Source organism: Triturus cristatus, chromosome 12 (genome assembly GCF_964204655.1).
Source record: "Triturus cristatus chromosome 12, aTriCri1.1, whole genome shotgun sequence".
Classification (NCBI taxonomy): Eukaryota; Metazoa; Chordata; class Amphibia; order Caudata; family Salamandridae; genus Triturus; species Triturus cristatus.
In genome coordinates this window covers 646752498-646769290 of record NC_140595.1, presented here as the reverse complement: position 1 = coordinate 646769290, position 16793 = coordinate 646752498, and the positions used below count along the sequence as shown (strand labels likewise).

At 43.6% G+C, this 16793-nt stretch overlaps 1 protein-coding gene across 2 annotated transcripts in view; it reads left to right on the top strand.

Annotated features, from left to right (window-relative positions):
- The first annotated feature begins 684 nt into the window (after window positions 1-684).
- ZDHHC7 (zDHHC palmitoyltransferase 7) overlaps window positions 685-16793 on the top strand; it is a 335738-nt gene continuing 319629 nt past the window's right edge. The window contains exon 1 of one of the 2 annotated variants that reach the window (XM_085637984.1): window positions 685-846. The gene's annotated coding sequence lies outside the window, so the exon portion shown is untranslated. The remainder of the gene's footprint in view (window positions 847-16793) is intronic. The other variant, XM_085637985.1, reaches the window with a different exon arrangement.

Here is a 16793-nt window from a genome sequence, read left to right as displayed (position 1 = left end):
ACTCTATGTAACTCTACACCACTTCACTCCTCACCACTCTATGCCACTCCAATCCACTCTAAGCCACTCTACTGTACCCCACTCCATGCCACTTCAATCTAAATCACACTACTGTACACCTATCCAGTCTATGCCAATCTACTCTACACCACTCCACTCCACTCTATGCGACTCCACTCTTTACAACTGTATTGTATGTAACTTTACTGTAGACTCTAGCAAGAACCACCCTATACTGCTCTTGCCAAAATCTCCCCGCCTGTATTTACGGAGAGGACACCTTAGGGTCAAAGTGTCCTTCACTAAAGAAGTAGTAACCTATGAAGATTTGTGGCACTTTCACAATTAGGAACTTTTTGAAGTAAACTGACTGGTTGCAAGTGAATAAACGTTATAACATTTGTTTAAGGGAATTAATGTATGTTTGTTATTTTAACAAGGAATGCTTTTGGTATAAAAAACGATAGTTAATCTGTAAATATGAGTCGTTTCAATTTTTAAGTAACCTACACATGTGCACTTTTTGGGACCTACTACACAAACCACGAACGCCGTTTCAATACACTCATATATTATCTTTAAGCATTCTGATCTCATCCATCCTCACACGTGAAATGACATTTCAAATATGGCCGTTTCCTTTCACACTCATCCACAAGCGGCTGTTCGTCCGTCCTCTTTGTCGAGGTTTCCCGAATGTCTCCGAAGGGAGCTCTAGGGAATTGCCGATCCCGACCCCGGAAGTGGCGGCCGGAGGCTCAGAAGGGGTTCTGCTGCCGCGGATATCGCTGTGGGAGCTGTGGGCAGACAATGGGCGAGTGAGCGAGCTGGACGGCTGTATGTGGGGTGAGTGCACATGCTGTGGAAGCTAAAGACAGGGTCGCGCTTTTACATGATGGCTGCGGAAGAGGAGATGTGAGGTTCGTGGTTTTGCAGAGGCTCACCTGCGCTGTAGTGGGGTGGATCTGCAAGGGGGCGTGCTTTCGAGTGAGAGAGAGGTGACAGCTCCCTACACACATTGCGGCAGGGTGCGGGCGGGCCTCCTCCCAACTGTCACCAAAATGTACAGGGCGCGGCCCGTGCCTAATCGGTAATGGGCATGCTTTCCCTCTGCCCATTGAAACGCATTGAGATAGTTGTCATCCTCGTGGAAACATGATCCAGTGGAGCTGCCCCCACCTAAGCGCAATCTTGCATTAAAGTCCTCGGAGAGCAGCGAACCATTTCGTTCCTGCTCTCGAGACAGTCCAAGTTTCCAACGTTCATATACACAGAAAATGCGCGCTTGCCACAATAACCTTCCAAATCTGTGCATTTCAATAGCAGATGCAAGTCGTTGGAGCGCTTTAATGCCCAAGAACATCGTTGTAACTGATCGTTTGCGATCTGTGTAACCACAGTTAGGAAAGCATTTACAATAGTTGGGTTTGGCTCAGACCCTCTTTTTAAAGGCCTTATGGGGACAGTTCACCTAGCTGTTTGAAAATAATGGGTAGTGTTTATCTTCTGCCATTAACACGCGTTGGGAAAAGATACAGGTCCCATAAGAACACAGTTTGCGAAACCTTTAGCATTAGACCTGGCAAAATCCTCAATGTAAAATATTGGGCAGAAGATCAACTCTTATTTTTTATTGGAAAATATATTGCTTGATTGACATGTCCCAAGTCCGTATTAAATGCATGCACAGGGTGGATGCGTCCAGCTCTTCGTGGAAGATCTTCATTGATGATAATATTTTTGGCATGTTTACCGCATACACTGCTGTCATTATGGCTTTGCGGTGCTTTGTCAAACTACTTGTGTGATCTTTTCATTCGATTCTGACGTTTCCATAATAGTCTGAAGATTTGTTCATTTTGTGGAGATTAGCGGTCAGTAGATTGTGCTATATTGTATTCATGTTGGATGGTTATGTTAATGAATTGTTAGTTTGACAGTTTGTGTCAGAGGGCATTACTGACACTTTATATAAGTCTTTTCGGTCAGTATGCATGACATCTGCCCGGCACATAATGATGTGAATTGCACTTACTGGAACCAAAACTATTGTGCCCAGTGAACTAGTTTACTCTGAAAAACGTTGGCCACAGAGGACCTACTCCAATACCCTATTAAAAGACCTTAAACAAAGTTAATCTTAAATTCCCAATTTGTTTTGATTTTTATATTCATATGGATGATACCAGACCATCTCTGGTCGGAAAGGACTTTGTTCACAATGCCATTTCCCCTTCTGTACAACTTCAGTTGCATTATTGCCACTTACTTTTTAAAGCTCATGTTGAATAAAATAAAAGTTTATTATCCTATGACGCTTGCCTTTCATCTGGATTTTGACAATGTGACCCATCACAAAAAAGGGGGAGGGTCGGTGTTGCAGGTGTCCCCTTTGCCAAAAGCATGAATATTTTTCCAAGATGTAGCCATTGTATGGAAGGTACTTTTGATAATGCTAACATTATTTTCAGAAGAACAGGTATAGAAAAGTATCTGCACCTCTATGAGAGCTCCTCCTCGTCTGATTTTGTTTTGAAGAAATTTAGGTTTGCCCCATAGATGAGCTCAATTACTGCTCCTTTTTATTTGTGCACTGTCAAAATTATTCTGTATCTTATCCAACTGACACCTCTGAAATCCATTGATAAGCCCATTTTGTCTTGGAGGTTTGATTATGCCAATCATTTCTGTCTCCTTAATTATCTGTTATAATATTTACAGCTCGTTCAGAACGTGGCTGGTAGCTTTCAGCTACACATCTAATGATGAGAGATAATCTTGGGCCATAATCTTACATTTGCTTGGCGTCTAGGAACTAAACATATCCCTCTTTCTATATCTTGCTCATGTCAGGCTGACTATCTAAGATCAGTCCTTTCTTCAAATCAAATTTACTTTCTAACTTGTTTACGACAATCTTCTACGTAGTTGAGTGCCTTTTACACCCATAATGTTTGCTTGGTGGCTGTTCCTTTCTGGTCCTGAAATTGGAACTTTCTTTGCAAGGCCGTGATTCCTTTAACCCCTTCGGTGCTCATGACGGAATGGTTCCGTCATGACCCACGGTTGAGCTGTGCTCATGACGGAACCATTCCGTCATGACCACGCCCGCGCAAGATTCCGTCAGCACAGCGGCGGAATCTGCGCAGCATCGAAGGGGTTAAGTTAGTGGCTGTTAGTGTCTATTTATCCAGCTTATTGTTGTGGGTGAATGCCAAGAAGCCTTGACTGGGGTCTGTGAATTCTAATGGTCCAATAATCAGTCCAATTAATTGCAGTGGGTGAAATAGTTGCCTCATTGTAATCAAAGAAAACATTGAACTCTGTGTCGTTCTGCACAAAGAGTATATCCTTAGACTTTTGCCTAGTGTGTCTTCTACCGCTCCAGTGTGTTGTTAAGTTGCTGTAAGTTCTCTCATGATATCTAGCGTGACCTCTGCAGTGTTAGATATTTGAGTCTTTTGTGGGACTTAACAGCAACTGCTTCTGTGAAAGATATATGTGTTGCAGCTTCTGGAAAAGATGTAGAATCCTTTGGCGTGCCACTTTATGCTTTTCAGTTGGAGTTGATTGAGGTGTATCTTTGAATGTTTTTGAACAGATAGCTGTGAAGAGGGCATCTGAATTTACTCTGCTACTTTGGGTAGGATCTGTGCACCGTTCTACTGGTGTAGGAGTTTGAGTGTCTGCGTTTCTCTCAGGTGGGTTTTATGTGCAGATTTAGTAGGAGGAGTGCAGATTGTCTTCAGTCCTGTCATGCTATTATTAAGTTCAATTCAGTCTTCTCAATGATTCTTAGTATGCTTCACTGGGGCTATATCTCACTCTCCAGTCAGAGTCTCAGAGCGAATGTATGTACATAGGGGATTGAATCAGACATTCGATATATATATATATATATATTTTTTTATTGCTCTGATAACTCTAGGGAGTCCTTAATTTCTTCTTCTCTTGTCCTTGCTCCTTATTTTGGAATTATACAGTGTACAGTAAGCACTTTCACCCTGCTAGTTATATATAGTGCAGTGGTTCTTAATCTGTGGTCCGAGGACCCTTGGAGGTTCGTGAGGCATACTCGGGGGTTCTGCAACAGTTTTAGAAAATTAAATTATGTTAAAATGAATAAAGTATATGCAAATAAACAAGCAAGATTCGAAATGAGATTTTTTCTATATTTCATTCTGAATTCAAATATTTAAATATTTTGGAACTTGTTTGGTGTATACTTGGCTTTATATTTGTGTGTATTGTTTTGAGGTTCAAATCCCAGAAATTGCTTATGCAGGGGTTCCCCCAACTTCTAACAATGATTTGACGGTGGTCCTCGGATTCCAAAATGATTTAGTGGGGGTCAAAAGATGAAAAACCGCTGATATAGTGCATACTAGTGAAGGGAGGACAGTTGCATGAAAGTCGGGGGGGTGGGCAAAAACAATTTTTTCGTTTTTCAGATTGAAATCCTGACTTCATCATCATAACAAAGTTTAAAATAGAGTTCCGCAGCCTTTCTGCTAGAGCCCGGAATAAGCTATCCTCAACAAATAGACACACTTGCAATCGCACTCTTTTTTTTAGAAAAAAAGCACTAAAACTTGGTTGTTCCAAAACTGAGTTATCCTCTTGAAAGATAACGAGCCTAAACAGTGCCCTTAGGACTTCGTTAGGTGTTTGTTGAACTATGTAAATAAACATTCATTCATTTTGAGGCCGTTTATATAGTACTTTCTTATATTTGGTGCCTTTAATTGAGTTGAGTATTTTCTTTCAGGTGCTTTTTATTCAAAGCAAATAAAACACTAAAGGGTTGTTCAACTCTCAGAATGCATGCGACATATGAAATCGGATAATATGTTGTAAGATGTTATTTTTTGTTGACATAACCTATTACTAATTTAAATGTGCTTGAAAACATACCCTTTCCTTAACAGAGGCCCACTTTGTTTTTAATCTAAGGCTTGCACCTGGCTGGGCGAGCATCCTTGGGATTGCTCCACCCATTTGATCTACCTATTATTTCCCCCGGCCAGTTTGGTCCCATATTTCCAAATACTCATTGATTACTCTTGAACTTTTTCAAGGGTTGTGGAGGGGAAATGGCCATGACACCGGCACCCTACAACACCTGTCTAGCACTAAAGAAGGGGAGCCCCCAACATACAATACCAGTTGTATTTTTTTAGTTACGAATATATTTTCTCACAGTTTGTGATGTTTACATGTCTACGCATGTTTCCTGGTATGCTAGTGACAGGTCAGCCTTTGTTGTTGATTATACACTGTTTAGTTGTATTTTCTAATTATGTTAGTGTTCCACATTTTAACCATTTCTAAGTGTGCTTCTGTTTATAAAGATATTTGTATGCTGATATTATACATGATGTAGAGTGGTATTATATGTATCAAAGTTTTAGGATATAAAGGCGATAGGACAGCGATGGGAATGAATCTCTGCTTCCCTGTAATTCGCCTTGTACGCATTATTCACACCATACCACCTTAAACAAAACCTTAACTAAAATGCCCTCCAATAAATTGCAGTGTGTGTGTAGAATCTGAGCGTGTTTCCTTTACACTGAGCTCGCTGCATAAAAGTTCGTAAAAAAAGATCAACAAAAACATCAACAAAAAACAAATGTTGCTGTGAAAGAACCGAAAAGCAGAGGTGTTAACTACTAATGAGATGCACTGAAAATAGCTTTGCTAAACAGTTGTTAGTGTTTATTTCACGCAGGCCATTTAGATAATTGAACAGCTTGAGTACACAATGCAGAGAAATTAGTGTACTCTCTGCAGGTTACAATTTCTAGCGAGTGCTTACTTTGAGGGTCAACAAAGCCTAAAATGATAGAGTTGAGTAAACGGCTCCCAATGTCAAGGCACTGGGACGCATTTGCTTATGATATGTCCTTTATAAATAGTTGGTGTTATGTTGCTTTGCAAATAGCTATTTGACTACACGATGACCTGTGAAGTATTTTAATTACATTGAAAATGTATTGTCAAAAGTGCTTATTGTTTGTGGAGGTAAAAAAGGCTCAGGTCTCATTTGATGGTCGTTTGCCTAGAACTAAGGTCCCCATTAGGATGGCGGGCGGACTTTAGTCTGCCCACTACCCTTGCAGTGCTGGGATCGTCCGCCAGGGGTGCCGCCGTCCGGCACCGCTAATTAGGATGCGACCGCCACCCTGGTGGTCGCATCCCGCATCTTTGACATTGCGGCGGGCGGTGCTGTAAGCAGCACTCGCTGCAATGCCAAAGAGGCATGTTGTGCATTGCCATGCACAACGTGACAGGCACCACGCGGTGCCTGCCACCTTGTGCATGGCAACGAAGGGCGGTACCATAGGTACCCCCAAGTGCAGCCCCCCTCCCCCCTCTCTGGGACCGCAACGGGCCCCCATAGTCAATTCCCGCATGCCTTTTCATGGTGGAGTCTCCACCATGGAAAGGCATACCCACAGCAACCATCATAATATGGATGGTGGTACCTGCAAGGCACCGTCACCATATTGTGGGCTTTTTCCGTCCGGCCGGCAATCGTGACAATTGCCGACCGGCTGAAAAGCGGCGGACGGACTTTCCGTCCGCCGCGGTACCCCCCGCCATGGTAATATGGCGGGGGTAAATGTAGTTGTGATGGTGGGCGGATCGTCACCGCCAGCTGGGCGGTGGCGATCCAGCCGCCATCATAATAGGCCCCTTAGTTATGTTTTCATTACATTATCAAGAGGCGAGAATATATTGAATGGCAACACAGTTGCAACTCCCATATTCTCGGTTTTTGTGAATCTCCCTACCTCTTCATGAGCTAACTCGTTCCTAGCGTTGGTCTTGCTTTTTGTTGTTTGTTTTTTCTGATATGGACATGTGCAGCCTGCTTGTCGCTGGATGCTGTTTAGCCCCCTTCCTTATGCACCTGTTTCTGGTGCTAGTGCAGTGGTACTCTGCAGTGTTCGTCCTTGCAGTGGAGAGGTGCACTTGATCTTAATTTCCATGGGCTAAAATCTGTTAGGCAAGTAGATTTATCATACAAAAAAAGGTTGACTTACACCTTTTAATTAATTGAGTGCTTTAATTCGTATTAATTTGTAGATTTTGTTTGGACTAGTTCAATCTAGATGACAAAGTGTTTTCCAGGACTAATTAGAGTAGCTTCAATCATGCTTTGCATCATGTATCCAATGTTCGATAATGTAAATGTAGTGTATGACTTGCAGCTAGATGCTCATTTCAAGTAGCCATTAAATAATTTAGCTCTACTTCAGTATTGTTTTTGAGTTACTTAAACTGTCTGTTCTAATATAAATGTATAGAGTGTATTGCTTAAGTGTGATGGACCACTTCCAGGTGGTACCTTTGGTACGAGTCAGTCCCTAAAGTATGTTTGTTTACAGTTGTTATAAACAGACAAATCATCATCCTGTTAATGTTTTTCAAAGTTACCTCTTTACCATACTCAGTGGGAGTGGTGAGGAGGGTGAACGCTAACTTGCTATATCACGTATAAACACTCAACAGTACACATTCATACATTGATGGGAATACTTACCAGATATTGGATTAAATAATTGCCAAACAGCTAGACTAAATTAGCGCTCGCCCTGGGTCTCTGGTGGGTTGATGTTTTAAAACTTTGTTTCAGCTCCCCCGTAGAGTAATGGGATACATTCAGGGGAAGGATGCTCAGTTAGCACTGGAAAAGGAATGATATCAATGAGTCACCAGGCTTCATGCATGACCCAGCAGAGCATTAAAGCAATTACCACTTTGTCCCTCTGCCTTGTCATCTTCATACTCATTGACTGTGTGCCACCCCAGGATCAGGGTCCCTCAAAGTCCCAGTTAACAAAGTAGTTTTTGTTAAATAATTAGAATGTGCAGTAATGGATCCTTCTGGGCTCCTTTGCCTGTAGTAGAATAGTAATGTCACCTGTATTGTCTGTAACCGATTAGGCCAACCATTAGGCCACAATAACTGTTCAAGGAATTGTATGTTCTGGAAGATCTTGCACAAGGATATGTTATTTGAGTCCAAATTTCTTAGAGGGAGGTATCTGTCATGCCATGCCTGTAAGGAGTCCTCATTTGAAGGAATATATTGAGACAGCCACCCCAATATGCATAAAGGTACATAGAATTGCACAATCACCCCCCTCCCCAATTGGGTAGCGCAAATCTTGGCTGTGATGGATAAGTGACTATTTAAGTTCTTTGCATTTTTCTGCACAATATGAAAAGCACACTTAAAACTTCAGGGCAGGGATCTTGGAAATCATCTAGGAAGTTTCTGAACGAGAGCTGTTTGTGATATAGAAGGAATAAAAGGTTTCAGACCAAGAGAGAGTTAGAGGTGTTAGGCCGAGAGGGAGTTAAAGTTACTGTGCAGATGGTGAAAATTCTAGGCCGAAAGGAGGAAGATTGGCCGAATCAAGGAAGATAAATCTGATTTTAATACATTCTTAAACTCGCTCTCTGGGAGAGCCTACTACTTGCTGCAAGTGATTTTAATGTGGACAACAGTAATGGTGGCAGCATTCCAGACTATTGTTTTGTGCTCACTTTTGCCACTCTAGCGAGAGAGACCAGCCATGTACAAGTCAGTCTTCAGTCGACTCTGTAACCCATTCCAATATTGCCAATCGAGCGCGCAGGCCAATGGGTGGCCACCTTTTTTTTTTTTTTTTAATTTTTCTTTTTTATTATTTATATTTGCATTTTTCTTATCACAAAACAAGACCAACCAAACAGACAGGTCATCACTGGTCATCACATCCACTTTGCTTGTCTCCCACCGCCCCCCCTCCCCCCTCAGAAGAGGAGCCATTTCAATGATTGCTCCGCACCAATTCACAATCGTCCTTAATGTTCATATCTGCCCAGGCTCCTGGGCTATCCGTGCCCTCCGAATGGGTGGCCACCTTTAAATGTTTTTATTTAAAAAAAAAGTTTATTTATGATTTTCGAACACATAAAGCAATATGTCTATTGGTCTCAGACGCAGCTGCACATGGAACCTTTTGCATTGCATAATGATTCCACAATTATAACTTTTACAGTCAGGTTCTTCTTATATGAGAGATACGGTGGTGGCCTTACAAATTGAGCTGAGCGCATAATTCCTTATTACAGAGCACGTTACACTTGTATTATACTTCCCTTTATTTTGTTATAGTACAACATTGTGGACAGTTACCACCTTTCATATCACATCCCCATAGTTCCCATCTAGGGTTGTATCACTCCCAAGTCTTCTTTGCAGTGGCCTGCTACTTGTATCCGAAATGGTCCACATATTCATTTAGGGCGACTCTACGGTGGGAGGAGCTCCCAGTATGTGTCTGATTGTGTATTGCAATAGGTCATGTCTTTGTGCCACTCCTCAAGTGTAGGTAGTGGGGCCCCAACGCATTGCGACTATGTCTCACTAGCAACCATCCTGTAGCTACTAGGTGCCTCACACTACGTTGTATCTCCTTGTCATACCCCAACAATGCCTTTAGTGGGGATTGTTCTAGTGATGCCCCAGTGATGGCCTCGAGGTCCCGGATGACGGACTGCCAGAAAGCCCCAACTCCCAAGGCCAGAGGCGCAAAGTCGGCCTCCGCTGACCCACAGCGTTGGCTATTAGATGTGTGCCGCAGCCCATAACGAAATAATCGGGTAGGAGTCTAATATAATATGTATTTAAAGTGTATCAATCTGTGTTTAAAGATTTAAAGATACTGTTTATGTCACAGAGCAACAATATTGCCATTGCTTATAGCTTATGGTTACCCCTGAATCATTTAGCCATGCAATTCGGTGTTTTTTTTAGTTTTTAGTTTTATATAGCGCAAACTAGACCCGAGACATTGGGTATCCGAGCGCTTTACATGAGCACCAGTTTTGTTACAGATGGACACATTCATTTTTGTTAGGCACGGGGAGATTAAGTGATTTTCCCAGAATCACAGGTTGGTGAGCGTCTTTGCCGAGGCTTGAACCCGGTTCCCCTAACTTCTAGGTTGACCGCTCTACATCCTAGGTCCTTAGCTGTTCCATGTGTGCGAGCTTCCTGCACATGCACTTAAAGTCTAATCACTAAATGGGGAGGAGAGGAAATTTGGATTAGAGATCTAAGTGCTGGCATTTCTGGAGGTTCTAGGATGACCTCCCCAAGTAGGTCTTGTAGCGCATGCCGAGCTCTGTAGAAGTGCAATTACTGTAGGGTTGTGGGGTTACCTAGCCGCCGTCCCACTTCTGCCCAATCCAACATGATGCCGTCCACAAAGAAGTCCCCCCATAACATTAATCCCCAGGGCAGCAAATGTCTTCTGCTCAGCCCTTTCTCTTGCGATGGGGAACCGAGTGCACCAGCCAGTTGGGGTGTTTGGTGAGTACAAAAAGGACCCTGCCTGTTTTTCAAGCAATCTCTGCCAGGATTTAGCCATTGTGTTTACTAGGTCGATAACTCTATGTCTATCGGACGGGACTCCAACCAGTAGTTGCGGTAGGATTGATAAACACGCTGTGTCCAGGCGTGGGTGCATTGAGCCACCCTATAGTATGTTTCTAGGTCAGAGGCATTTTATCCACCACAGGAGTATGGTAAAATGAGTGTTTCCCAGCTCACTCTTGGATGTTTGCCAACCCAGGCCAAGCGTGTCAGAAGTGCTCGAAGTCGCTGAAAGAAGGACCCAGGCAATAAATAGTATTTGTATATCCATAAATATAAAACGGGGCAATACCACCATCTTCGTCACAGTTATTCGGCCCGTGAGTGACAGAGTTAATCTAATCCAGTGTTTTATGTCTTCTGTGTGGCTTTGCCATATATCACAACATCCAGGCATATGTGTACCTGAATTTCTAAGTATCGGACATGGTCTGACGACAATTGGAGCGGAAACGTCAGCGGCACCGGTTCCATAGCTGGAGTGAGTGGAAAAATAGTCGATTTACTCCAATTGACCCGTATTCCGGAGTAGTCTCCACTTCATTTAACACTGCTCTGAGGTTATGCTCTAGATTCCTTATGTACAAGAGCAGGTCATCTGCGTATGCTGAAACTAGGAGCCTGTAGTTCAGAAATCTCAGACCTCTGTGAGCATGGTACTCCCATAGGGCGCATGCCCGTGGCTCTGCAGTTAAGGCATAGAGCAGAGGATGACCTTGCATCCCTGTCTACTGCCTCTCTCTGAATTTTGATGGGGTGTGTAGTCATGTTATTGATTCTCAACGCGCAGCTGGTAGAGTGTACTCGACCGTCAATAGTCTGGCGAATTCGTCTCCGATGCCTAAGCGCCGTAGCACTTTAAACATAAAGCTCCATTCCACTGAACCGAACACTTTTTCAGCATCTAGGAATATGGCTGCTGCTAGTACCTCAGGGTCCAGCTGCTGGATTGCGCCATACAGTGTTCGAGTATTTGATGTTAAGTGACACCCTGGGATGAACCCAGCTTGTTCCATGCCAACCTGACCCGGAAGCAACGGCGCCAGGCGTGTAGCTCGAATTTTGGCCTAGATTTTAGTGTGTACGTTTAATAGGGAGCAGTCATCTGTGGGTTTGCCAGGTTTCAGGATCGTCACCAGCAGAGCTTCCCGCATTGTGGGAGGCATACATCTGTATGTGGCTATCTCCTCAAACAGTGTGATCAGGTGGGGTATCAGCAATTCTTGGTACGCTTTGTAAAAGGCAACTGTAAGGCCGTCTTTGCCAGGGTGTTCCCCGAGGACATAGGTTTTAGTGCAGCATGAATTTCACCAGGGCTCAGTGGAGCCATAAGATGTTCTCTGTGCTCATTAGTAAGCTATTGCATGGTAATATGCGCTAGATACTCTGAAGCAGCCTCATCCTCTGGAACAATCCGCAAGCTATATAGGTCAGTGTAGTATCTAACAAATCGATAACTATCTGTGGGGTTGTTTCAGTCTGCTGTCCTGCCCCATCATTTGTGTCCGTGATTGTGTTCTCGGCCCGGCGGGGCCGCAGAGTGGCTCACATGGCCCCAGGCCTCTCTCCTTCTCCATACGCCATGGCCACTGCATATTTACCTAAGTGACCTCCTGCAAGGCGGTTTCATGATTGTCATCTATCTTTATTTTAATCTCGCCCAGTAGGTGCACTTCTGCTGTCTCCACATGTTTCTCTAGTGCTGTGATCTCTTTCTCCAGGAAGGACAATCTATTGCAAAATTTGTTACAAAAAGCATTTGAAGATGGCTGCCTGTGTAAGCGCATGCATGTAGCTGCACAGACGGCCTCCTTTTACGGTTTTTGTAAAACTTTATTGCAAAATCCATTTTAAGATGGCTGAATGTGTGTGCACATGCGAGTGCTCACAAGGTCAGACTTCTTTCACTTTTTAGGTCAAGACTGGACAGCGCATGTGCTGCTCTGTGAGGCATGCTGTTCCTGAATATGGGTTTTTAAGCACTGCCCATCTTTTTAATTGGCTTCCTCTTAACTGTTGGTTGTAAATTGCCACTTGTGCTTGCTCAATAGCCTTAGTAGTCCCTCCTTTCGGGCTTATGAATTCGCGCATGAGGATTGCCCCTGTTACATGTGCTTTTGCACTTCACTTTATTTCCCAAACTACAAGCGCACTCTTTTTTTTTTTTTTGTTTGTTTTGGTTAGCGTACCTCTGCTTATCTTCCTGCCATGAAACCTTTATGGCTGCCTCATTTTTCAGCGCCCGCTGTACCGCTCTAAATCTCCCTGTGCCCTTCACCACACCACCTCACCCCTCCCACAACAGTGCATACCTGCCCCCAACACCCCTCCGAGGTCGCTGCTTCTTCGGATTCATAGCGGTGTTTCTTCATCTTCAACGTCCACTGTGCCGGCCCACCCATTGCTGCTTCTGAGGTTAGCGCCACCGCCCTCCACTATACACTTCTGGAGACAGGAAACCGCTACAAATCACAGTGACTCAATCACTGTTCCGGCCACTGAGCGAAGGGCTTTACTGCTGCCTCCAAAAATATATTTTTATTAGTTCATGTGCTGACCTCTTTGCCTTCCTATAGCTAGAGTGCCTTTTCCCTGTTTTGACAAGTAAATGTTAGCGCTCTAGTGATTCGTTCCACTCTGGGCACGAGCAGACCATGGAGGGCTTTTAAAAATAAATATCCCACTGCGTGGTGGCTTGCAGTGAGCACCAAATCTAGGTCAAGCATGTCTACATACTTCTGTGCTAAGGCAGCGGCATGGGCACGTGGGCTGTTGTCACTGGTGCTGGGCCCTCTAAGATTACCACTCTGCTCACGGACTAACTGCCGAAATTACTTAGCTTGCACTCGCCCAACGGCAAATCTTCTACACCACTGTCGAGATCACTGAGTTGCTAAACATCCGGAACAAAGTTACAAGCATTCTCCTCGTTCTCTGACCTTACTCTTCTACGTTATCGCGCTACAGTAGTACCATGTCAAGTAAAACTATTAATCTTTAAACCAGCCTTTCTACTTCTCAATGTGCACTCGCTCCCCACTCATAGAAGAACAAGCATTTCCAATGCAATAGGTCTTGCCTTATTGGAAGTTTGGGCTATTGCCGTTACAAATGATAATGTTTGTTATATGTCAAGTCAAAGTAAACTTTATTCGGCGCAAGGCCATTAAAGCACACACAAAATGAAAAAAGTACAAAATTATAAACAATGCCCAATCTTTGAGTAGCACCAAAAAACAGTGCCTTGGATCTTGATACAATGGGAAGAACAAAAATAAATGAACAGTGGTTTGAATCAAAAAGTTGTCACATACACAAAAATATATATCCTGCTGCCAAACCCCCAGAGATTGAAAAGCAAATTTAAAGTGTAAAGTTTAAACCAAGTCAGCCAGTGACAATATTTAGGGGAAACGCTCTACCTTAAGTAAGGCTCTAAGCCCTAAGATGTTGAGATTGTGGCATTGTTTAGAATTTATTGGTTGGCCGGAGCAGTAGCCAAACGTTTATTTGTCCAATGCTCTGAAAACAGTTCTTTAGCACTTCATCTGTGATTGGGGCCAATTGTTTGGGGGAATTTATAAAGATCGGGGAGGCCCAGACTATCAAAGGTGACCTTTAAATACTTTAGCCATTGTATCTGGTCTACCTCATCTAATGACTTGCAAAATCTAATCAGCCCGGCCTCTGGAGATTACCATATTTTAACCCACAATAATAAAGGGGCTAATTCAGTATGACCTTCCAGGTAAGGCATCCCAAGCTCCTCATGGCATTTTAAGGTAGCTGGCCCGCTGAGACTGAAAGTAGCCTACATAGAAATTTATTTTTTGAACGTTCTAAGATATCCACCTTATTGTACCCCTAGAGGCCAGCACCACATACCCCTGCTTTGATGCACTTGCTCCTGTATAGATTCAACTATTCAACTCATCTCACTGAATATGAACTTTAGAACAAACAACATTTATCGAGGAAGACCTGTTATTTTCTATGCCACACAAGGACAAAGAGCAGAAGTTACCTGCTGATCGTTACATGCACCACAGGAACACACCAGAAACATGCTTTCGTTCTGGGACACATGATCGCAAACAGTCAGAAAAGCGTGGCTAAAATCATGCCTAGGTTGCGTTCACCTAGCAACGTAAAATGCAATCTATGCCAAACCTCCCGCTCCAAGCGGAGGGGGGAGGGTTCCCCAAAGTGGATCTTACCTTTCCCCTCCCGACAGAAGATCTTAAAAATCCAGTTGCCTCAACTTTGGTTTCCAGAGTATCCGATTTCACCATATGGAGTAGCGAGAGGCAGTGGGAAAGCTACTTCATACTAGTGATTGACAAGCTATGATACGGCATAGGGAGGGGCTTAGGAGTTGCACCGCCTCACCTATCCTGCGATTGGTTAAAAGAAATATCCTTCCCCGGAAAAGACAGCCCTCAAGCAACCGCCCCTTATACTACTGCCCGGAAGAGGCAGTTCAATAGCCAGCGCTACATGCTGCGCACGCTGGCTTTCTTCATTTGCTTGCTATGTCCTTGATGCCGCCTGGACAGGCTGAATTGTTAGCGCTCCCGACTCTACAAGGACCAGAGCAGGCGTCAGACGCCGCACTCCTGGGACCTGCGAGCAGCAGTAAAAGAGCACAGGTTAGGGACACTGTCACCCTCTTGTTCTTTGAGCGTGGCTTGCGGAGGACAGTAGCTGCCAGGCGGTGACTGAGAAGGTGGTCGGTGGAATTCTCCAGGCAGCCCGGACTAGGGTTGTGTTCAGGGAATCCTTATTTTTGAAGTGAAAAGTGGCTTTATTTAGTCTGTCTCCTGCCTGAAATTGCCCATGCTTCAATAGAAATTAACGGGGAAAATACATAACCCCAATCCCATAAATAGACTGATAAGTTGAGGACATGTCACAGTAACTGTCCTCTGGAAGTGCAAGCCAGATAATATGGGCTGAGTGTCTAAAACACTTGTCTCTGTATAACCTGTAGGTTGCAAATGCCAATTATGTTAGATAAAGTCTTAATTAAGGACCTTGTCTGTAATATCTTTTGCCATACAAGTAGTCACGGGTTAACCAAGCTTAAAACCAATTGACCATGTATCATTTTCTATTGTGCCTGTTTTGCACTAAGGGATTCTCACCTGCTCCTCTTATCTAATGTGTTTGTGTTATAAATTCCGGGGTGAATTCAGGGATAACTGCTTTCAAAGCGTCCCATATCACGCTCGTGCTATCTGTGCCTTGATTGAGTTGGATGTATTCAACGATCTGAATCTTCAGTCCAGTTGTGTATTGTTTTTCCTATACTGGGACCTTGGGAAAGGTCATATCCGAGTTGTAGGTAATCTAGTTGGAATTTCTAAATCCAAGGGTAGGGGAGTATGGTCTGATACTCATGGCTGGTGGAAGATAATGTTGGACCAAGGTAATCGCCCCTTTTTTGTTAAAAAAAAAACAACAAAAAAAACAGTCCTTGAATAGTCGAGGTGGAACAGGGAATAAACAGAACAAGCATTGGCATAGTCAATAGGCCTCGCCTTTGGGACCTTATAAGTGTTTAGTTATCCAGCATAATATCCTTAGTGCAACAACATCAAGTGTTGCATGGCTAAACACGTATAAGGTCTCAAAGGCGAGACCTATTGGCAATGCCATTGCTTGTTTAAATATAGGGACTATGATAGCAGCCTTCCAAGACTCCGGAATCGGCCCATGCACTATGGATCTAAACACGTTAGTAAGTAGGGGTGGCCATGAGGAGGGGATCGATTTTAAGAAAAAACTACACTGGGACCCCATCTGGGTCTGGAGCCTTGCCTGCTATACTCCTATCTATAGCCTTTATAACCTGATAAACCTCAAAAGGAGACCTTAAATTACATGAGAGTAAAGGTGAATCACAGTCACAGGCTCGTAAAGGGTCCGGAGTCTCTGGGGCAAAGATTCTTGTGCGTGACTCATGCCTCCATTGAAATAACATCTTTGCGAAGATTGTTATCCCCTTTAAAAAATTGTCTTTTGATCACTTCCCAAAATGTGGTACTATCTTTCAAATTACCAGCCTCCTGGAGGTCGTCCCAAGCTTTACTTCAAATCTCTGCCTTTCTGTCTTCCACAACCTGATTATATAAAGCCCTGGCTCGCTTGACTTCAGATACTACCCTGGGAGATTTTTTTTGTGGAGCTAGCATGATTCTATGTGCGGCTGAACATGCCGAATTAAACCAACGGTGAAGTGGCCTCTCCCAGCCCGAATTGAAAGACCTAAGATTGATAAAAATAGTTTTACAGATTTTTGGAGAATTCAAGCTGGATTGGGGCCAGGCCCATCTCTTCTTTAAGACAAGCCACAATG